General features: G+C 41.7%; 1 protein-coding gene across 7 annotated transcripts in view; it reads right to left on the bottom strand.

The window, feature by feature from the left end:
- VPS41 (VPS41 subunit of HOPS complex) overlaps window positions 1-23991 on the bottom strand; it is a 167353-nt gene that overhangs the window by 134625 nt on the left and 8737 nt on the right. The gene's annotated exons all lie outside the window — the stretch shown is intronic.

Here is a 23991-nt window from a genome sequence, read left to right as displayed (position 1 = left end):
ATCTGCTACCCCCCCCCCTATTATTTACATAGGAACAGCCATAGATGCTTTCCTGTGATGTGAACCCTTCACTAACAAACAGAAGGTAAAATACTCATAATGCATAATTGGCAACAGAATTCTGTATGCAAATATTTTTCATAAACATGTTAACACTACTGTTGCACAAGAAGAGCTCAAATACGTCATTAGAGGTGTGTGTGTGTGTGGGGGGGGGGAATCAGCATGTATACTCTGTGACAAAAAATAAACCAAATCTTCCAGTCCCTACAGAAAACATGCAATGTATGGAATTGATGGTAAAAAAAAGCGAAAACATCTTTAGCCACCTTTAATACCATGCTAAAACACAAATACTACAAACCCGCCCCCCGGACTTTTAAAAGTGGCTGCACCTCTGTGTAAAGGACAGAAACAAAAGGCTGTAAGTAAAAATAAAGGTAGCCACTAAGAAGAGGTTAGTTGTAAATAGATGCCAAAGGCTGACATTCAAGTAAAAGGCTGCTTGAGGAGAAAGATGAACATAGGATGATTTCTGAGGTGACAGAGAATACAAGTGTCAATGACTGAACTTTCTCTTGCTGTGCTCCTACATCTTGTCTGAAGCCTAGAGATGCATGGTCTCCAGGCTTTGGACAAGACACAAAAGTGTGGTGAGAAGAAGTGCTAATCACTCAAACTTCTGCTCTACATAATGGTTAGGCAACATCAAAGGAGACTCAGAGAGGGTGGCGTCTGTGTGTTGGGGAACAAATGATTTATTCCAGTTTCTATCCCACTTTTTACCATGGCTCAAGGCAGCTAGCAACAGTTAAAGTGAATTCAAATTTGTTCTTAAACTCAGTGACCAACATCCACAGCAATGAACTGCTGGCAGAGCGAGCAAGTTTGTGTTAGCACAAGGTATTAGTTTAGTTGCACTTTAAAAAATGGCTTCATGCTGTGCTTTGGAGGCATGCAAAATGTCTTTGGAAAACACAGGACGAGGTCAGAGATCAACCTTATTTCTCCTTCAAATTCCAGGCTCAGAAGGAAGGCAAGGTCCCACACTGGACTTTGTACTGTGAACTAGAGATCCTGAGCACCTCTGAAGTGCAGCATGAAGTCAAGGAGAAAGGAAGGGGTGCTCATCAGAAGGGGGAGCATTGCAGCAGCTGAAATTTTGAGCCTTTGCATTCAGTATATTGGGGATGGTCAGAACAAGGCAAGTTAATTAACTCTTCATTACAGTTTGTTTATTCCTACCATCTGCTCTTCCCAATTCATCCTATTTCTGAATAATAGGCTTGCATGATTCAAGATCTAACAATACCTTAAACAGCCAGTCACTTCAACAAACCATTCACCTGCTGTCAAATTAATAAATATTCTCAGGGTAATCTCAATCCTCCAGCCTTCAAAATATATTTTACAGAACTGTGATACCTGTACCTTTTTAAATGTCCTATAATCTTAGGTTTCCATATTTAATATAGAAACCAGGCTTGATGGTTGGAAAGTAAGACCTCTGAAAAACCCTGGAATGAAAATGTATTATGCAGGTTTTATATCATTGCTAATCAAACTGTATACAGATTTTAATGTAATAAGCTTATTCCATTTAATCTATACCCATCAAATCAATATTACTAATGTTGTACTAATATTGCTTGCATACACACACACACACACACACACACACACCACACTCCAGCTACTCCTCTCTATATCCGGGCTCCCTCGTCTTGCCTTTCTCCCCGCTGTCCAGGCATTTTTCATTGGAAACCTCCGATTAGACACTAGCCAAGTCACTGAATCCCTAACCAAACTCTTTTTGCCTTCTGTAACTCCCCGTTTTAAGCTTTGAAACTGCAAGTGTGTATCCTCATTATTTCCAATATACCAGACTTGCTTTAATTAATGCTTAATTAAATTAAATTCAGTTAGTAAACTATTTCCACTAATGACCTTCACAAGACACATACACACTGCTAAAAATGCCAAAACATCGACTCCCTTCACATACTACAACCAGAGACCATTGTATTTAAAAGTGTTTATGACAGAATTAAAAGAAGGATTAATATAGGGATGTCAACAACCAATGACGCAGTTGTCTGAAACGATGTGTCAAGATGTCCAGAAAGAGGCAATTTTATTCAGTAAATCTAACACTGAACAAAGTTGTTACCAGTCAGAAAGACTCAATGTCAAATTAGAGCACAGGGCATAAATCAGCCAAATTACCTGTGCTCCTTAATTCTTGACAGATGCAAAACAGTTAAAGAAACAAGTTAACACTGCCTGTAGCTTGCACGTTATGTGACAATTAACACATAATTGCATTTCATACATCTTTATTATGAATACGACACTTCCAGTGCACAAATGATCTGTGCACTCCGGGGATAAATATGTAAAGTAAAAATTCTAGGCAACAAGTCATTATAATAAGATCCAACATGTTGCTGAAGTCTGGACATCAAATGTGCAACCAAAGTGAAAAGTTAATTCTAGACTCCCAAGTAGTTTGCATAAAAGCATTCATCCACGGACCATTAGATAAAGTTACTGTAAATAAGTTTTGCCTGTCTTATTTATGAGTGAAAACTAAGTAATTTCTCTTGTGCATGCATATACAAAAAACATATACTTTCAAAAACTCAGCTCAGTGAAGCATTCTGCCAGAGCTTCAAGAAAAATATGAATAAAGTAAGAAACTTCAAATATTAGGCACACTGATGTACCCATTTCATGCTTTTCTGACAGGTATCTCTTATGTTAAGTAAAAGTCAAGCGAAAGGTGAATTTGGAGGCTTTTTCTTTGCTGTAAACAAACAGAATGAAAAACTATTTGTAAAATACAAGATTACTCCACTGCTGCAGACTATACATCACCTCCCAAATAAAAAGAGAGAAACCATCAATGGCATATCTTTTTTTTAATGCTAAACTCAAGATTTAGCATTTTTTTAAAATACATTTTTCTCTTAGGAGAAGCTTTTATGCAGCCTGAACTTCTAAAGGTAAACACACAAAGCAGCGTAAATAAAAAGCAAATCAATAATTTTTGTTAAATTTTAATAATCCTGCAAACCTACAAATAAAACCATCAGCAGTCTGAGTTGAGATGACAGTTAGCTGCGTTTCTATGACAACCTGGTTGAATAGTACAAGTCTTGACTTGCAGCAAAGCTTAAGATATGAACAGAGTGACATTTACCCCATACAGGAAAACTCACAGCTTTTTTCTAAAAAAATCAATTTCTCAACTAACATGGATTTTTACTAAGTATATGGCACTTAATTAAAGACATGTCCTTTATACTATCCTCAAGGATTCTAAAACATGTTTTAAAAATAAATTTTATATCACTGTTTTTATCACTGTTTCCCCTTCACATATTTGTTGCGCAGAAAATATACTCAGTCATAAGACTTTTGAAATAGTTGCCATATGGTATTTTACTTTAATGTCCAAACCCTGAACATCCCCCCCGCAATATTTATATACTGCTTTTCAAGCAAAAAATCCACAAAGCAGTTTACATAACAGATGATGATGATGATGATGATGATGATGATGATGATAGGTTCCTTGACCCAAAGGGGCTCACAATCTTAAAAACAAACAAGGGAAATGTTAGCAACAGCCACTGGGAGGAATGCTACAGGGAGATGCATAGGAATAGTCACTCTCCTCTTGCAAAACATAAAGGAATCACATCAAGGTGTCTCTTTGTCCAGTTAAGCCGGAGGGAATTATAAACACTTTATACACACACTAGTAGCCGAGGTCCATCACTGACCGGGCAAAGTCATTTAGATGAAGTTTAAGAAATTAAATATATGTAATATAATTTGTTATTAATGTGCTTGCAAAAGTGAAGTAAAAGAACGATTTGAAATGTGTAGGATTTGAACTTCAAACATTCATTTTATTGTACAACGATCATATATGGTAAATGTGAATCACAGTAACTTTGAATCTGAGAAAGATCTGCTTTTTACGGGCATGGTGTCATTTTGGAAGTATTAAACTGATTACCAAGTGCTAAATATCTGTTGAGAACAATAACAGCTGAAATATGACTAATTCAGAATTTCTGCTAAAATATATATTTTTTAAAAAATTAAATGTACCCACAAGGATATTACGATATAAAATGTAGTGCATTCAGCTAGTTTTAAGTGGCAGGAGCGTTGCAAAAATTGACATCTGTAGGTAACTGGGAAATATGACTTTATTGCTTCAAAAACCTACCAGCCAAAATTATTTTATTAATAATAATAATAATAATAATAATAATAAGAAGAAGAAGAAGAAGAAGAAGAAGAAGAAGGTGGTGGTGGTGGTGCAGCAGTTCCAAGTAATTATAGACTGATAACCTGCCTGCCAACCATGTTCAAATTATTAACTGGAATAATAGCAGATGAAGTAATGCAACACTTATTAACTAATAAGCAGCTTCCAGTTGAACAGGAAGGAAATTGCCCGAACACCAGAGGCACAAAAGACCAGCTGCTGATTGACAATTGATAATTTTTATTATCACTATGTTTTCAATTTTTTTTAACTAATTCTAATTTCAGCCTGCTTTAATTATATACACTCAATTTATTGTTATATAGCTGTAATCTTTCTCTTCTGTTTTGACTTGTGGCTGTAACATTAAAGAACTTGAACTTGACAAAATGATTTTAGAAAATTGCAAGAGAAGAAAAACAAATCTAAGTGTTGCATGGATTGACTACAAGAAAGCCTTCGATTCATTGCCTCACACATGGATACTAAAATGTTTAGAAACAACTGGTGTCAGCAAAAACATTCAGATATTTATTTAAAAAGCAATGAGCATGTGGAGTACACAGTTAACAATCAATGGCGAGACACTTGGGCAGGTTAGCATTAGAAGAGGCATTTTCCAAGGGGACTCACTATTCCCTCTGTTGTTTGTAATCGCCATGACCCCACTTTCACAAATACTAAACAAAACAGGCCTCAGATACCAAACATCTAAAACATCAAGTAAAATCAACCATCAGGTGTACATGGACGATCTGAAGTTGTATGGAAAGTCCCAGTCAGAAATTGAATCACTGCTAAACACTGTCCGTATATTCAGTAGCGATATAGCAGTGGAGTTTGGACTAGACAAGTGTGCTGCATTAATAATGAACAGAGGAAAAATAACAAAAACAGAAGGAATAGAACTGCCCAATGGAAGCAAGATCAAGAACCTGGAAGAGAAAGAACATTACAAATACTTGGGCATTCTCCAGGCTGATAACATTGCACACACTGAAGTTAAAAGAAAAATTGGAAGTGAATACATCAGGAGAGTTAGAAAAACCACAAAGTCCAGACTCAATGGCAGGAACACCATATAAGCCATAAACACCTGGGCTATACCTATTATCAGATACAGTGCAGGAATAATAGACTGGATCCAGACAGAGCTAGAGACACTAGATCATAAGACCAGGAAAATAATGACCATCAATCATGCTCTGCACCCACGCAGTGATGTAGATAGGCTATACCTCCCTCGCAGCTCAGGTGGAAGAGGAATGCTGCAAGTCCATCAAACAGTAGAAGAGGAGAAAAGAGGCCGAGAAGAATAAATAAAGGACAGTGAAGAAGATGTACTTAAAATGGTCAATAACGAGAAACTATTCAACACCGTTACTGTTTATTTATTTACGATCTTAGATCAAACATCAATATACGCAGAATATACACAGTAAAAAGAAAATAATGGAAACAAAGTCTAAAATGTCATCAAATATATAAAATCAGGAATCTTTGACAGTAACCGATTGCTGTGCTCTAGCTTCTCTTAGTTTGGTCAATGTATAACAACATTTAGCAACCGCCAGGGATATTGTTGGGTCCCTGTCTTCTAATAAGCATATAAGAATTGTCTCCACTGAGTGGCTTTGGAGATCTTTCAGATACTGAGATAAAAATAAATCTCTTTCATCTGTATAAAGTGGGCAATGTAACAGTGAATGCGTCAGTGTTTCGGGAGCAGCTCCGCAAAGGCATAGCCTCTCCTCATAGGGTTTTCTCTCAAATTTCCTTACTAGCATCGCTGAGGGTAAAGCATTCAAGCGAGCTCTTGTAAACGCCCAGCGCAGCTTTGGTGAATAGATTGTATAGAAATAAGAGGCTGTGACCCAGTCTTTCTTAGTGCTTAGGAATTGTAGCGGCCTATTTACAGAGGCCCTTTCCTCCTGGAAATTTATGTCCCTAAGCCTTTGTTTGACTAGGGATCTTGCTGTTGACTCGCCCTGTTCTAACAATTGTACTGGGCAGAAGCCCATCTTCCGGAGTCTTTCCTCAACCATCATACACCAACGGGGTTGTGGGGTAGCGGCAAGGAGATGAGGTATAAGTCCTGCCGGGTAAAGATAAGTCTTAATCCAATACAGGATTATGAGCAGCCAGGCCCTGGTCTCCAATTTCCATAGCCCAATCTCCAGCCGTATTAAGGAGTCCGGGACACATTTTGGTACCCCCAATAGTGATCTCAGAAAGCCCGATTGTACTTTTTCTAAAGCTTGTAAGTCTTTTGGTGGTCTAACCTGAATCCCATATAGCAGCTGAGGTATCACTTTAGCCTGAAAGGCTATTCAACACCAATAAAACAAAGCAGGCCTACAAGAAAGAACTGAGCAGAAAAATGGAAAAATAAGCCACTGCATGGTCAATATTTGCACAATATAAATGGAAAATCAGACATCACCAGGACCTGGCAATGGCTTAAGAATGGTTACTTGAAGAAAGAAACAGTGGGTTTAATATTGGCTGCACAAGAACAGGCACTAAGAACAAATGCAATAAGAGCAAAAGTCGAAAAATCAACAACAAACAGCAAGTACCGCCTCTGTAAATAAGCAGATGAAACAGTGGACCACCTAATCAGCTGTTGTAAAAGAAGCAGATGAAACAGTGGACCACCTTATCAGCTGTTGTAAAAAGATCGCACAGACCGACTACAAACAAAGGCATGACAAGGTAGCAGGGATGATACACTGGAACATCTGCAAAAAATACAAGCTACTTGTAGCCAAAAATTGGTGTGACCACACAATTGAAAAGTTTTAGAAAATGAAGATGCAAAAATATTATGGGACTTCCGTCTACAAACAGACAAACATCTGCCACACAATACACCTGATATAACTGTAGTCGAGAAGAAAGAAAAACAAGTCAAAATAATCGACATAGCAATACCAGGGGATAGCAGAACAGAAGAAAAAGAAATAGAACAACAAAATACAAAGATCTACAAATGGAAATTGAAAGGCTGTGACAGAAAAAGACCAAAATAATCCGAGTGGTAATTGGCACCCTAGGTGCAATTCCAAAACAACTTGAAGAGCACCTCAACAACATAGGGGCCACAGAAATCACCATCAGCCAATCACAAAAAGCAACTTTACTGGGAACAGCCTATATTCTGCGATGATATCTATAATAACAGCAACAACATTGATAATAAAATTCAGCCACCCCAGGTCCTTGGGAAGGACTCGATGTCTGGATAAAACAAACCAATCAATAACACCTATCCTGTGTAAACAATAATAATAATAAACAGCAATCAGCATACTTAAATCTGTGTTGGATTGCAGCCTATAAATGCTAATATATGCTTGCCTGCACAGGTGTGCAATTCAAAACACGAAGGAACATTTCCAACAAAGCTCACAGAAAGTGTGAGATTCTGTCTATAGCTAGGATTTTGAAGAAAACAAGAGCAGCATAACTATGCTATTGCATAACTAATTGCCAATTTGTCACAGTAATCAATTAAAAACCTATTCCATTTGTTCATATTGTACACTATTTGCCTTTTCACTTTGCATCTGAAAAAATGAAAACAACCAAATTACACAGCAGGAACCTCATACCTCTCTGCTATCTGTGGACTTTTCCCATTAAAAGCTCTACACATTAAACTAATGCAATTAACTAATGAGATCAGAAAACTGTTTAGGGCTATACCATTCATTAGGACCAAATTCCGCAGAACAAATCAATGGAATGCTTATCTTGTCTAGTTCTATCATCTAACTGCACATTGTCAATACCAAGTTTCAAGCTATACAAGTTAAAGACAGTAGTAGTTTGTTACTAGCATTTCTAAGAATTTACAGAGTACAGTACTACACAATTCTTGCCACGTTTATCCACACAACTCAGCAAGATAGGTTAAGCTACCATATTTCTCCATATTGACCTCATCAGGAAATGGCACAATGTCCCTAAATGCGTGCCTGGAGGTGATAATGGGCTGGATAAGGAATCACAAACTGAAGTTGAATCCAAGTAAGATGGAGGTACTGACTGTGGGGGTTCAGGACCCAGGAGATGGTTTGGATCTGCCTCTTCTGGATGTAGTTACAGTCCCCCTGAAAGATCAGGTATATTGTTCGGGAGTGCTCCTGGATGCAAACCTCTCTCTGGTTTCTCAGGTTGAGGATTTCTGACGTATTGGTCGATACATCAACTACACCCATTTCTGGAGGTGAATGACTTTAAACAGTGCTGCATATGCTGGTAACCCCCAGGATTCACTCTACATGGGGCTACCTTTGTACATAGTCCGGAAACTACAATTGGTATAGAATGAAGCAGCCAGATTGGTTTCTGGGGCAACCCAAAGGGGCCATATAACACCAAATTTTAAAAGAACTGCAGTGGCTGCCGATGTGTTTCCAAGCGAAATACAAAGTGCTGGTTATTACCTATAAAGCCCTCAACGGCTTGTGTCCAGCGTACTTCAGTGAGTGCGTTCTCTGTCATGAACCCTGTCACCTACTAAGATCATCTGGAGAAGTCCAGTTATGGTTACCGCCAGCTCATTTGGTGGTGACTCAGGACTGGGCCTTGTCTGTGGCTGCCCTGGGGCTTTGGAATATGCTCTCTGTTGAAATAAGAGCATCTCAATCTCTATTTGTTTTTTAGAAAGACCCTCAAGATGCACCTGTTTTCTCAGGCCTTAAACTGAAATTAGTTTTAAATTGTTTAATTTGTTTTTATCTCATGAGATTGTTTTAACTTTTTATTCTGTGAAACTGTTAACTGTTTTATATTTGTTGTGTACACCGCCTAGAGTTGCACATATCAGGCGGTATGTAAATATGATAATAAATAAAGCTGAGGAATAATGGCAGGTGTTCATACTAGTGATGCTCTCTTAACTACAGTTAAGAGCCCTCATCTAAACCACGGTTAACAGTGTTGTCTACTGTTAACCAGTGGTCAGCATTCCATGTAGCAGTTACACTAATGTCAGAGGCCTGCCAGGGCTCCTACACAACATGCAAGGCAGTCCCAACCATGTTGCATAACAGGGAACATAAGAACAGCCCTGCTGGATCAGGCCCAAGACCTATCTAGTCCAGCATCCTGCTTCAAACAGTGGCCCACCAGATGCCTCTGGGAATCCCACAGGCAAGAGCTGAAGGCATGCCCACTCTCCTACTGCTACTCCCCTGCAATTGGTAGAGGTATCTCGTCTCTGAGGATGGAGGTGGCCTATAGCCCTCCGACTAGTAGCCACTGATAGACCTGTCTTCCATGAATTTATCTAAAACGTTCTTAATTCTATCCAGGCTGTTAGCTGCCACCACATCTTGTGGCAGAGAATTCCATAGGTTAGTTATGCATTGTGTGAAATAGTATTTCCTTTTGTCATTCCAAGATTTCTTGGCAATCAGTTTCATGGGATGACCCCTGATTCTAGTGTTGTGCGAGAGGGAGAAAATTTTCGCTCTTTCTCCACACCATGCATGATTTTATAGACCTCTAAAATGTCTCCCTTCAATCGTCTTTTTTCTTAGCTAAAAAGCCCCAGATGTTGTAGTTTTACCTCGTAACGAAGTTGCTCTAGGCCTGATAGGCTAGTTGCACAACAACTTAAAACAATATCTGTGAAGTTGCATAGTGCTACTTCCATTGAAAACAATGGAACAATTGGAACTTTTCCAGATTTTTGAATATTTGCATACTGTAATGATATATCTTGGGCATGGGATCAGAGTCTAAACATGAAAGGTGACTGTACACTGTATTTTATTTTTTTAGGTTTTGTTTAACGTCTCTAGCGCCAAAGTGAAGAACTGAGGCATTTTGTTTTTTGTTTTGTTATGAGGTGCAACAAAGCAACGAGTCGGTACTGTGGACACATGCCATGGTGGTTTCTGGATTTTGGAGCATTCCAGATGTCTGGATTAGGGATATTCAACCTGTATAGACAATTCCCGTACTTTAATAAGGCTTTTTAAATAAGTACATTAAAATCCTATTAGCATTTTAGAAGATTCAAGTTTAAATGGTATATTGATATCGATTTTGAATGTCACTGTCAACTTCAGTGACTGTAGTTCTTATTGCTAAGGCATTAGAAATGGCTTCTTCTGAAAATTAGAATATCTCCTATCTTGGGACACAAACTGCAAGAAAAACTATAATCTGGTAAAAGGAGAAGGTAGCCAAAACTTGTGAGGCCGCCAACAATGAGGTTTGGCCTTAATCTCAGCTCCACCTAATATCAAAGACCAATTTGCATCTGTGAATAAATTGAGTGTTGATTAATCTACCTATTAAATCAATTAAGGCATGTAGCCAATGTAAAGACATTGAAAAGCACTGAAATACATAGTTTACTTATTTCATTAAAATAGTCAATAGATTAAATCTTTAAGGTTCAGCAGCAGCATTATTTCTCCCACTCACCTCTCATGGGGGGGGGGGGGAATGCACACTTCATTTCATTACCAAAGTATGATTCCCCACAAGCTTCATCATCAAAAACTCATAGCTGTTGAATTGGTCAGGATGGATTAGGACATTAGGTTTTCTCCCAGCAATCTCTCTGTCATTTTTTTATATCCTTTCAATTCATTTTCTACAGAGGATTTATTTAAGCCTTTCACCTTCTTGGGAAAATGCAGTATACACTAAGGCAAAGAATTATGATGATATGGCTACTACCTCTAAATATGTATTACAATAGTTGTATTGAGAGCACAGAATACAATATACAGGTGAAAAGAAAGCAAACAACATTTTCTGCTATTCTGGGTTGCCACTAAATTACAGTCAGGCTATCAGCATGAAATACCAACTTCAGTTTCACTCTTCAGAGTTTGCTAGCACTGAAGATGAGCTAGCGGGTAGAAAGGGAAAAGTTTAGCTGAATATTTTGAGTGTCATAAAATTCTATAGTGCACAGTCTACAACCTTCAACTGAGCTACCATAGGTAGCTGTACCCAGAAATGCTAAGACTGCCCATACAGCTAAGTTATATGAAATCTCCTTTGGGGTATCAGGACCACTCAGGGTCAGCCCTCTCAACAGGCACGGTGAGGCAGTCTCTTCCGGTGACAGATTGAGATGGCGGTGAAGAATGCCACCACCCTGCTCCCCACTGCAGGCATTTCCCCACCTGCCTGTCACTCAACACCTGTGGGCAGCCTTTTCTCATCATCTACACTGGGTTAAAGCCTGCAGGAACTGGGCAGGCATTTGGCATGTCACCTCAGGCAGCCAGAGACTTTGGGCTGCCCTGTACCACTACACCTTCGAAATGCGGGGGGGGGGGGGGAGAGAATCGCCAGAATATTGAGAGACTACTTCAACTCACCCACTTTCTGCAAGGGTGTCTGCTGTGTGTCATTCCACATAAAGTGGCTTGCTACTATCTGGATTACAGTTTTCCTGAATGATGCCAGAGGTGATATGGTTGCAAAAGTCACTTCCACCAGGGGCTTAGATACTGGGTATTCTACTATTCGGCCCATTTTTTTGTACAGCAAAAAAATGGGAGTGCGGAGGAAAAATCCCATATAATTACTTTACAATTGACAAAATACAGAAAAACTGTAGCTAGGAAAATAGAAGAAAAGTACTCTGCAATGGGTAAATTGGTTCTGTGAATGAGCTCCGAATTCACCCAAAACTCAAGTACTTCACACTAGGGGTTTGCACAAAATCTCAAAGCGGTTTACAATATAATTAAAACAATGCATAATTAAAATACAAAGGTACAGATGATCTCAAAAATTAAAATACATAATACAAAAGTTTAGATAATATAAATATAAAAATAATCTATGTAGAAATTAAATAACCCATACAATAAGAATAATACCTAACACAAACAGCAGCAGTAAAAATAAAATATTCCCATTCAAAAGCCTGAGTGAACAGCCACATCTTTTTCCCCTAAAAACTTTAAAGGAGACTAAGGAGTGCATTTCAGCCAGGAGAGCATTCCAAAGCCTGGGGGCAATTACTGAGAAGGCCCTGTCCCATGTGCTCAACAACCAAGCCTCTCTCACCGTTGGCACGTGGAGCAGAGCTCCCTCTGATGATCTGGTCAAGTGGCCAGAAACTCTTGGGAGCAGGTGGTTCTTCAGATATCCAGGGCCCAAACCATTAAGGGCTTAAAAGGTCAAAAACAGCACCTTGAATTGGACCTGGAAACAAATTGGTAGCCAGTGCAGCTCTTTCAGAGTGGGTGTAATATGATCTCAGAGGGCAGCTCCAGACACAATCCTAGCTGCCGCATTTTGTACTAGCTGCAGTTTCCAAATATTCTTCAAGGGCAGCCCCACATAGAGTGTGTTACTATAATCCAGCCATGGTGTGACTAGGGCATGGGTAACTATGGCCAGTTCTGCCTTCTTGAAAAAGGAACTCAGTTAAAGCACTAGCCGAAGCTGTGCAAAAGCACCTCTGGCCACCACCTCCACCTGAGTTTCCAAAAGCAGAGCTGTGTCCAACAATACTCAAGGGGAGTAAAACTCCATCCAGAACTGGTCAGATCCCTTCATCCTGATTGGCCCTTCTACTGACCAACAGCACCTCCGTCTTGTCTAGATTCAATCAAAGTTTACTAGACTGCATCCAGACAATCACAGCCTCCAAGCCCCGATTCAGGTCATCCACTGCCTCCATAGGATCAGGTGATAAGGAGAGATAGAGCTGAATGTAATCTGCATATTGCTGACAATGCAGTCCATGTCCCTGGATGACCACTCCCAGAAGTTTCATGTAGATGTTGAACAGCATGGGGGACAAGAGCAAACCCTGTGGGACTCCAAAAGCCAATGGCTAAGGAGCTGAGCAGTAGTCCCCCAGCACCACCTTTTGGACCCTCCCCCCAAGAAAGGACTGAAGCCACTCAAAAGCTGTGCCTCCAATCCCCATATTTGAGAGGCAGTCCAGAAGGGTGCCATGGTCAATGGTATCGAACGCTGCTGAGAGGTCCAGCAGAAATTAGCTCCCAGCGCAGGTCATCCACTAGGGCAACCAAGGCAGTCTCAGTCCCAAATCCAGGATGGAAGCCAGATTGAAAGGGATCTAGATAATCTGTATCATCCAAGACCCTCTGAAGTTGAGATGCCACCACATACTCTATCACCTTGCCCCAAAAGTGAAAGTTAGAAACAGGCCTGTAATTGTTCAGGTTGGAGGGATCAATGGAGGACTTTTTAAAATAGTGGTCTCACCACTGCCTGCTTGAGGCACAATGGCATCCTGCCCTCCCTTAATGAAGCATTGATTATAGCCTCCAACCAGTGTTCCCTCTAGGGTGGGCACACATGTCTGCGATCACAACTTTTATGATGTCCACTCACTTAATTTTAGATCCTATTCAGGTTGACTCAGGAAGGCCCCGTTCCCCATGTGCACAAACTGCCTTGATCCTCCTGCCCAGAACAAAACTCATTTCGCACACAAATGAAAAAAATCAGCGAGAACACTGCCTCCAACCACCCTGCCTGCACCTTCCCTTGTTATAACTCAATTCACAGATCACTGACAAACCCCAGTTAGGGCTATTGTTCAAACCCAAGAGGCTGCTGCTACATGGAAATGGGAGTGAAAGTATGTAGCCGAGTCCTGATCAGATGGGAAACAAAAGCAGACAAACAGCTCCGAACCATCGTTTGCCACCTGTTCCTCTTAAAGCGCAAACCATGGCATGGTCCCGTCCCTTTGATTAGTGCAAATCATTGCTTCATGTTAAGTCTGAACACCATCACAGAACTGTAATGCCAGTCAATTGACCAGTAAAGTATTTTCTGGTTAAATGATAGCTGTTGAACCTACTGAATTTTACCACAGATGATGGAGTTAAAAAAAAAATTCACTTAGGGTTTAGGTATTAGTTGGGCATTCCATTCCAGTCTCTTGAGACTTATGGTGGTTTGTCCACTCCTCAACTTGACCCTGCAGAACAGCTCCATATAGGCAGTAGGCCATCTTCTTTTACTACATCTAGGTGCCATTTGATATCAATGGCAGTAGTAAGTGAGGATCCATTCCTGTGTGGGAGCAGTTAGGATGCACACACCCCTCATTTGAGAACCGATCTCTCTCTCTCTCTCTCTCTCTCTCTCTCTCTCTCTCTCTCTCTCTCTCTCTCTCTCACTCACACACACACACACACACACCCCAAGCTGTAACTATCTCTAGAAATGTTATATGAACATATAAAGCTACATCAAATCGGACACTGGACTATCTAAGTCAGCATTGTCTACACTGACTGACAGCAGCCCGCCAGACTTTAAGGCAGGGGTCTTCCTCAGTCCTATCTGGAGATGCCAAAGATTGAATCTGGGACCTTGTGCATATACAGCATATGTTCTGGCCCTGGTAAAGCCGCACCTGACAAGGAAGAGGGAAGGCGCTCTCTAGAAAGTGTTGCAGGCCAGGGGCTGCCTGTTCACAAATCAGGGATGTGCGAATGTGTAACTTTCACTTCTCTACTGTTTCTGCTGTCACTACAGGCAGCTGAACTCAACAGTTCCGAAGGAAGCAGAAAACGCAAACAAACAGTCATTACAAGTGGCACAGGTCAAATGTCCAGGAGTCAAGACCCACACAGAATCAGTTTGTCATGTGAAAAAGGAATCTCTATGTGATTTCATATGGTTCTCTAAAGTGTTTCTGGGAGAGATTGCACATCACTCACATTATTTTTGCAGAACTGCAAGATCATCACTATATATTTACCTAAATGCATTACTGTGCAATGTGGTGCCTGCTAAATTAACAGCGAATGCATATTTGCTAAGCTTTCCCCACTCTCCCCTATGGAAAAGGCCACAGCTTAGTGGTAGGCTGCCAGTTCTGCATGCAAAAGGTACCCCTGACACCTCCAAGCAGGGCGGGGAACGACACCAGTCTGAAATCCTGGAGATCCATTCAAGAGTATACAATACTGACCTACATGGACCAATGGTCTGACTCAGAATATGTTTACTCACATTCAGCCCAGGGAGAAACAGTAGCAAAAAGACCACAGATGAAGTAGTCTGGTACAGAGACTAGAAGAGACTAAGTACAAAGTCTTGATTTTGTTATGATACAGTCAGCCAACTCCTTTCCAAATTCAATTATTCTCATTCTTCAAAACGGACCTCCTGTTTCCGTACCAAACTCCACATACCGTCAGGTACTCCGTGCTCTCATATTCCTTTCAGGGACTGCAAAATTGGTAGGAAATGTAACTTTATGTCAGAACATGCCGATTCCATGTAAGAGACACCGCCAACTCCATGAAAAGGCATTCATATAAAGTTCTGTATCTTTCAAATACCTCCATCTTGTACAAACTCCCACTGTTAATAAACAACACTTCACTGCTTTCAGTTCACCCTCAAGAGTTCCCTCTTTTCAAGGTATTTTGTCTCTGATTATTCCTCACTTAGAATAAATCTGACCCTCAGCTTGATGGATACAGAGAGGTATAGGGTGCATGTATATAACACAATATTTAGCAGGGTTTTCCTCCAAACAGAAATAGTACGTAGTTAATACATGTACTGAATGTAAGGCTGAAGAGGAAGCAGTGGAAAATAAAAAGTTAGTGTCGTTCACATTCACATCAATGAATTAATATTTCAAGGAAGATACAATTACACACTCTGTTGATACAGTAGTATTTCAAATTGCATTTCATTTATGTGGTACGCACTACAGCATTTTTACATGTTATATATTCCACAACAATCAAATAGGAGAATTGGCACTTCTAGTTAATATTAATAGCTCATTAAATTAAGTATCTAATTTTCACTCAAGAATATCAGATTTTAGAAAAACCTAAGAATAATCCACTTGGCTTAGAAGTCAATCCTAACACTATGTACATTATATCTTGGTTACATATCATTACAAATTTGTTTTTTAAATTAATGCATTAAAAGATTCCATTTAAACTCCATTAAATTATTAAAAGCACTCATCCCATTGGCTCAAGAAGATGAATTGTTTCTATATTAAAGTGCCTTTCCCTCCCCTCTTCAGATCTCCTCTTTGCCATTTTTCTACCAATTTTAAATGCTGATATCATGTGAAGCCATGACAGATAAATTATCTGCATGTGATATGTGTGTGTGTAAAATTATAACTCCCATTGAAACAGCAAACTTTGAGCAGATATGGGAAATGATCCAGCATTTGTGTCACAGCATGGTGATGAAGCTAGCCATCTACCTACCTACATTCCTGAGATCTGAGCCGATGGGAAACTTCTGTCTCTGCATTGTAGCTAGTATAAAGATGCAAACCAAAATGAAGCTAACTCTGCTGATGATTTACCATCACCAGCTCACATGCAGACTAAAGAAGTACCAGCACTTCTCATGAAGTGCTGGTGCTGCTGTCTTAAAGCCTAGTGCATCTATGAAGTTCATGCAGGAGTGGGAGCGGGGTTTTCATTTCTCCCCCCCCATCTCTGGAAGGGCTCAGGGTGACCTAGAAGTAGGTCTCTAATGGTTGCGGAGCCTTCAGGGACCATCTTCCAGGTCACAGGAAGTGTTTCTGGGGGCAGGGGAAGATTGGCAAAAATTGTCCCCACTGTGGGAATGCGTACTGCATTACCACAGAACACAGTAGCAGCAGTACTTTGTTGGAAGTGCTGGTGCTTCCTTAGTTTGCATGTAAGCCACTATCACTAATCCCATTCTGTTAGCACACAATAGCAATAAGTGGGAATTTTATTTACACAAGCTTGGCCAGGATCCAAAGACCAGCACAACTAGTTCTGTGCATGCCCAAGGGAGGATTTCTAGCTTGTGTTTCTTGAATAGCAGTTCTTCATACCACACAGCAAGATGTTCCTGAAACAGTGGGGATTTTCAAAAGCAGCTTGGAACAGAAGAACAATTTAATGGGAGGAAAAGAATCACAGAAAATGCCTCCAGTAATCCTCTGGACCTAGCCCATGTATTCTACTTTTCTTTCCTTGACACGTTTCAACACATTCATATGGGGGAAGGGGGGGATGCCATATACAATTTAATCAAATTTTATTCTCTAGTTTATACTGTTCCCATACCCAATGCTTCACACTCCAAAATACTTCATCAGCTTCAATGTGTAACTCAAGGTTCTGCACATTAACATCCAATAAGCCATCAAAACCAGACTGCATCTATGACTATTCAGTGAAACAGGAAGCTCCTCAAATAGAACACTTTTGATCGTTTTCTTTTTTCTTTTTGGTGGTAAGAAAGGGAAATTGAAAGGAAAAAAATAAAATAAGTGTGCATCATACATACAATTTCAAAAAAGATACAAGATAAAGTTAAGGAAAAGAGGTTAGTGCTTCAAGATTGCCGGGAATATACTTTTCAACCTAAAGTAGTTTTTTCTCCTGAGAATTAAAATACCATTTTAGATTATTATTTGCTTATCATATAATAGAAGAACAAATAGTAGCCTGTCTGTTTGATAAGAAAAAACTCATAATGCCCCAAATCACATGTAAGACTATGAAATGAGAGTAAATGGAAGTGAAGCTACAGAAAAGGAATTGATACAATTGCATGAAATGTTGACTGAAATCACTACCAAGATCTCCCATGAAAGGTTTGCATGTTGCATGAAATTATGCAATAAATATGCTGACATATCCAAGTGCTTTATATGTACTAATTCAATTTCCTGGAAATTGATAGGCATATATAAACAGTTCTAACTCTTTCAGGCTCCAACCCTACGCATGCTTATCTAAAAGTAAGCCCAAGAGAGCATATTGGGACTTACTTTTGAGTAACCATGCACAGGATTGCACTGCCAGACTCTCAGAAATGAAGCTATAGGGTATACAACACTATAAAATATGTTATCCAGCCTTTTGCAGCAATTCATCAGGAACTTTTATTATATCACCCTATATTACAGCTATAGGGTATACAAAACTATAAAATATGTTATCCAGCCTTTTGCAACAATTCATCAGGAACCTTTCCTATCCAGGTCCTACTAAAATTTGTGAAAGCACAGTACTATTTTTATAGCATATAGCATGACACTTTGCAGCATAAAGTAAGCAGAAAAGAGAGGTCCCTTTCTCAATGAGTTTACATAGGTGGTCAAGAACTGTTGGCTCAATTCACCAGCCAGACAAAAATGTTACTCGTCAGATGGTTCCTTGAGCTATGTTGGTACATCATTCGCCAAGCATCATTTTCACTCTTCACCCAAAGTTGACAAGTGGATTTCCTGACCTTACAATCTAAAATTTTAAACTGGGGAGATAAGAAATGGCAGAAATTGGAAGAATAAGAGGGAATGGATTTACACAAGTAAAACTACACATGTTTAGGCGTAGTCCTCACACAAACCAAGAGGCTAAGCCAAAGGTGTCATAGAAGAGCTAAGTTTCTAGGAGGGATCACAGACTTCCATTCCTTCCTTGCCCCCCCACCAACACAGCCTACTTTCGAAGTCTAAACCCCATCCTGGGAGATGGCCAGAAATACTGAAGAAATTTCACTGAATTACCAAAGTTTCACATAAGTGGATGTTCCATGTGTCTGGGAGCAACAGGGATTCAAAAAGTGACCCAGAGGCAGGCCTTCTCTGTAGCTCCTGGACTGTGGAATGCACTCCCTGCAGACATCCGTAATTTGAATTCTTTATTGGAATTTAGGAGAGCCCTAAAGACCTACCTGTTTGGCCTGGCCTTCCAGTGCTCTTAAATTGTTTTAAAGGTTCTTTGATGTTTGTGAACCGCCCTGAGCTATTTTGTAAGGGCAGTTTAAAATCGAACTAATAATAATAATAAAAAATAAAAAGGGCACGGGTGTGAGGAGCTACAAAGGAGGAAAGATTGAAGGGCAAAAGGAAGAATTTAAAGTAAGAGAATCAAGCTGTATTGCAACAAAATCATTCTCCCTGTACATAAAATACATACATATACCTTCAAGTACATTTCCATTTTTCCCAATTCAGCTTCAGCGTAATTAGAATTAGTTGCATTTATTTATTTATTTACAATTCAATTTGGGAACTTTTTGTTTAAAAGTGGTATATAAATCTTCATCCTATTCGTATCGTAGAAAGCTTCATCCAATAAATGTTATTGCCATGCGTACCTTATATTTCCCATTCTGTGGAACCCACATAGCAGCTAAAAGCTAAACGCATTCTGGCACTGAAACTCAACAATCAGAACCGAGAACATTTCATGTAATGCTACATGGCATTATACAGAAGAGGACATAAAGACTTTTAGGAACATAGGAAACTGCCATATACTGAGTCAGACCACTGGTCTATCTAGCTCAGTATTGTCTTCACAGATTGGCAGTGGTTTCTCCAAGGTTGCAGGCAGGAATCTCTCTCAGCCCTATCTTGGAGAAGCCAGGGAGGGAACTTGAAACCTTCTGCTCTTCCCAGAGCGGCTTCATCCCCTGAGGGGAATATCTTGTAGCGCTCACACATCAAGTCTCCCATTCAGATGCAACCATGGCAGACCCTGCTTAGCTATGGGGACAAGTCATGCTTGCTACCACAAGACCAGCTCTCCTCTCCTTTTGTTCATGCAGATGTTTGTTCTGCAAGATACAACAATTTGGGCTGCTACCAGCAAAGTCTGGCTTTCCAATCTTTGTAGGATGAGTCATTATTCAGACAATCATTGATGGATTGATCCTGAAAGCTGCCATCCTCTTTAATGAACATAATATACTACATAGCCCTCTATTCAGATATGTATCCCTGAGAGATTATTTATCTATCCATATTTCTCTAAGGTGTACCCGTCGCTAATTTCATGTGTGGCAGCTCTTGCAAGAGTTAGCAAGCAAGCTGCCAGCAGGGGGAGAGGAAAGCGCCAGCAGACAGGCTTGCGGGTGAGACGGCAAAGATGGTGGCTGGGGGGGGAGAAAGCAGGGGTGAGCGGGGGGAAGAAAACAGTGGTGACCCAGGCGGGCAAGAAAGCGGTGGCAGCAGGCAGGGAGGGAAAGAAAACTGCAGCGGGTGGGAAGGAGGGGGGGAGGAAGGAGGAGGGGAGACTAGAGGCACAGATGCTCTGCGCCTGGCCCAGCTAGTACTCATTATCTCTGAATATCAATTCATCTGTAAAATAGGTAGGACAAAAGACAACAAAGATTTTAATGTACATAGTAATTTACAATCACAATATTCTTTAAATAACAATCTATGAGTGACATTGCACCCATTACATGCTCTAGCATTTTCTAGATTCCAGGCACCAGCTGTAGTATAAAAGATATGCCGGCTGTCCTAAGGCTAAATGGGCTAATGCTAGAAGCAGAACTAGCCATCCCATCCCTCCTTAAGCATACCTCCTTAGAAGTAAGAGAATCAGATGTATGGAAGAGAACTCAATGACTAGTAGTCATGATGGCTATATGCCTCTTCCAGATTCAGAGGCAATATGCTTCAAAATAGCAGTTGCAGGGGGATCAACAACAGGAGAGGGGGTATGCCTTTATACCTGGCTTGGGGGCTTCCCAGAGGCATCTGGCTGGCCACTGCAGGAAACAGGATCCTAAACTAGATAGTCTAATCCACAAGGACTCTTCCTATGTTCTTACCATTGTTAGGCTTGAGCCCGAAACATTTCGGCGGCCATTGAAAAGGCCGCCGAAACGTTTCGGGTGGTGGGGGCGATTCGGCGTTTCGGCGCCGGCGGGGGTAGGGCTTTAAGGGCGGGGGAGAGTGTACTCACCCCCCCGCCGCATTTCCCCCGCCGGCGCTCTCGGAATTAGAAGCCCCTCGGGACGGCAGCGTTCCTCCCTGCCGTCCCGTTGCCCCCGTCGGCCGGAAGTGGCCGGAAGTCCCGTTCGCGCGTGCGCCCGTCGTGCACGCGCGCATGACGGGCGCACGCGCAAACGGGACTTCCGGCCACTTCCGGCCGACGGGGGCAACGGGACGGCAGGGAGGAACGCTGCCGTCCCGAGGGGCTTCTAATTCCGAGAGTGCCGGCGGGGGAAATGCGGCGGGGGGGGTGAGTACACTCTCCCCCGCCCTTAAAGCCCTACCCCCGCCGTGCCGAACAACCTTTCGTGCACATCCCTAACCATTGTGCACATGCTAGTACACAACATGTACATGTTAGTATAAAACGTCAAGTTGCTATAACAGCCAAATGTCTCTTACCCATCAGCATGTGTTGACCAATGATGATATTGAAGATGGTAACTGGCAATCCTTTTAAAGCTTGCACACACTTCTTGCTTACTTGGAGCCACTGCACTTAGAATCTTAAGCACACAGTAAGTCTGTATTTTACTTTGATCTGCCTTACACAGCGCCACCAGCTGAGCTATAGAAATTTCCTCTCTTCATTATTCTGGAGTGAATCAAATAGCTTTTTAACTTACTTAGAAAACATTATTTTGTGAAATGCTAGTGTTGGGGAATGTTCGCATCAGAACATGTTATTATTGATTGATTGATTGATTTGATTTGATTTATACACCGCCCTTCCAAAATGGCTCAGGGCGGTTTACAATTAAAACAAGCCACTAAAACAATAAAAACTAAAACAAATTAAAAACAATATAGCAATTAACAATATAAAAACATTTTAAAATAGGATTAAACAGTTTACAGTAATTAAAAACCCCCAAATCGGGTTGAAATTTAAAAACCCTGGAAAGCCAGGCCAAACAAATACGTTTTAAGGGCTCTCCTGAAGACTAACAGAGAATTCAAATTACGGATTTCCACAGGGAGCGCATTCCACAGCCCCGGAGCAGCCATAGAGAAGGCCCACCTCTGAGTCACCACCAGATGAGCTGGTGGTAACTGGAGGCGGACCTCCACAGATGACGTTAATGTGCAGTGGGGATCATGCAGAAGAAGGCGCTCCCTAAGGTAATTCGGGCCTAAGCCGTTCAGGGCTTTAAAGGTAATCACAAGCACTTTGTATTTTGCCCAGAAACATATCGGCAGCCAGTGCAATTGTTTCAAAATAGGTGTGATATGGTCTCTCCGGGTTACCCCAGAGACCAATCTGGCTGCCGCATTCTGAACTAATTGAAGTTTCCGAAAAGGCAGCCCCACGTAGAGCGCTTTGCAATAGTCAAGCCGGGAGGTTACCAGCTGGTGCACCACTGTTTTGAGGTCATCCTCCTCAAGGAATGGACGCAACTGTCGAATCAGCCGAAGCTGATAAAAAGCACTCCTGGCCATGGCCTCCACCTGAGAAACCAGGGTGAGGCCTGGGTCCAGGAGTAGTCATGTGCACGGACCAGTTCGGAGGCCATTCTAAAGGCCTCCAGACCGGTCCAGACACGGGGTGGTTTTGGTACGGGTGGGGGGTTCCACTAAAGACAGGGGGGGCTTTACTTACCCCCCCAAGAACGGCACCATATTTTTTGTAGCACTCGGGCGGCAGGATATCTCCCCGCCGCCCGCTTCAATCCCCGCTCGGCGCGGTTCCTCCATTGGTATACATAATCGGGCGGCAGGATAGCTCCCAGTCCCTGCCGCACCCTTCAAACTAAGCCCCGCTTGGCTGGCGGCCGCCCCCTGCAGCTCTCAAGAGGACCCCTCCCGCCCCCTTCTTGCTAGATGTCCCCCCATTGCAAGAAGGACAGCAGGAGAACTCCCTGCTGTCCCCTTCCCCTTTGCTGGCTGGGCTGCAAATGGCTTCTTGGGGGGGGGTAAGTAAAGCCCCCCCTGTCTTTATTGGAACCCCCCAACCCAGTGCCGGACCGCAGCTCCGCGGTTCCGTGCACACCCCTATCCAGGAGTACTCCCAATCTGCGCACCTGCTCCTTCTGGGGGAGTGTGACCCCATCCAACACAGGGAGATCTAACTCACTCCTCAGATTCTGAGCCCCCACAATGAGCACCTCCGTCTTGCTTGGATTCAGCTTCAATTTGTTCTCCCTCATCCAGCCCATTACTGCCTGTAGGCAGGCATTTAAAGAGTGAGTGCCATTTCCTGAAGATGAAAAGGAGAAATAGATTTGGGTGTCATCAGCATACTGATAACACCCAGCACCAAATCTCCTGATGACCTCACCCAGCGGTTTCATGTAGATATTAAAAAGCATTGGTGACAGAATGGAGCCCTGAGGGACTCCATATAGTAGCTCCTGCTTTGTGGAGCAACTGTCACCAAGCTCCACCATCTGGGATCTACCCGAGAGATAGGAACGGAACCACTGCAAAGCAGTGCCCCCTATTCCCAGCCCCTCCAGGCAACCCAGAAGGATACCATGGTCGATGGTATCAAACGCCGCCGAGAGATCCAAGAGGACCAACAGGGTCACACTCCCTCTGTTGATTCCCCAGTAAAGGTCATCCATCAGGCCGACCAAGGCTGTCTCAACCCCATAGCCAGCTCTAAAGCCAGTTTGAAATGGGTCTAGATAATCAGTTTCCTCCAAAACCGCCTGGAGCTGGTTAGCCACCACCCTCTCAATTACCTTGCCCAGCCAGGGGAGACTGGAGATTGGCCTATAACTATCCATCGTTGAGGGATCCAGGGTAGGCTTCTTAAGAAGAGGTCTAACTATTGTCTCCTTCAGCCAAGGAGGCACCCTACCCTCCCCCAGCGATGCATTTATGATATTAACTAGGCCATCTCCAACAATCTCTCCACTAGATCGAAGCAGCCAGGTCGGGCAAGGATCCAGAGAACAAGTGATAGGCCGTACCGCTCCAAGCAGCTTGTCCATGTCATCAGGAGTCACAGATTGAAACTGAT

This window comes from Hemicordylus capensis, chromosome 6 (genome assembly GCF_027244095.1).
Source record: "Hemicordylus capensis ecotype Gifberg chromosome 6, rHemCap1.1.pri, whole genome shotgun sequence".
Lineage (NCBI taxonomy): Eukaryota > Metazoa > Chordata > Lepidosauria > Squamata > Cordylidae > Hemicordylus > Hemicordylus capensis.
Note: the sequence above shows the minus strand (reverse complement) of the source record. Positions and strands in the feature narration are given on the sequence as shown.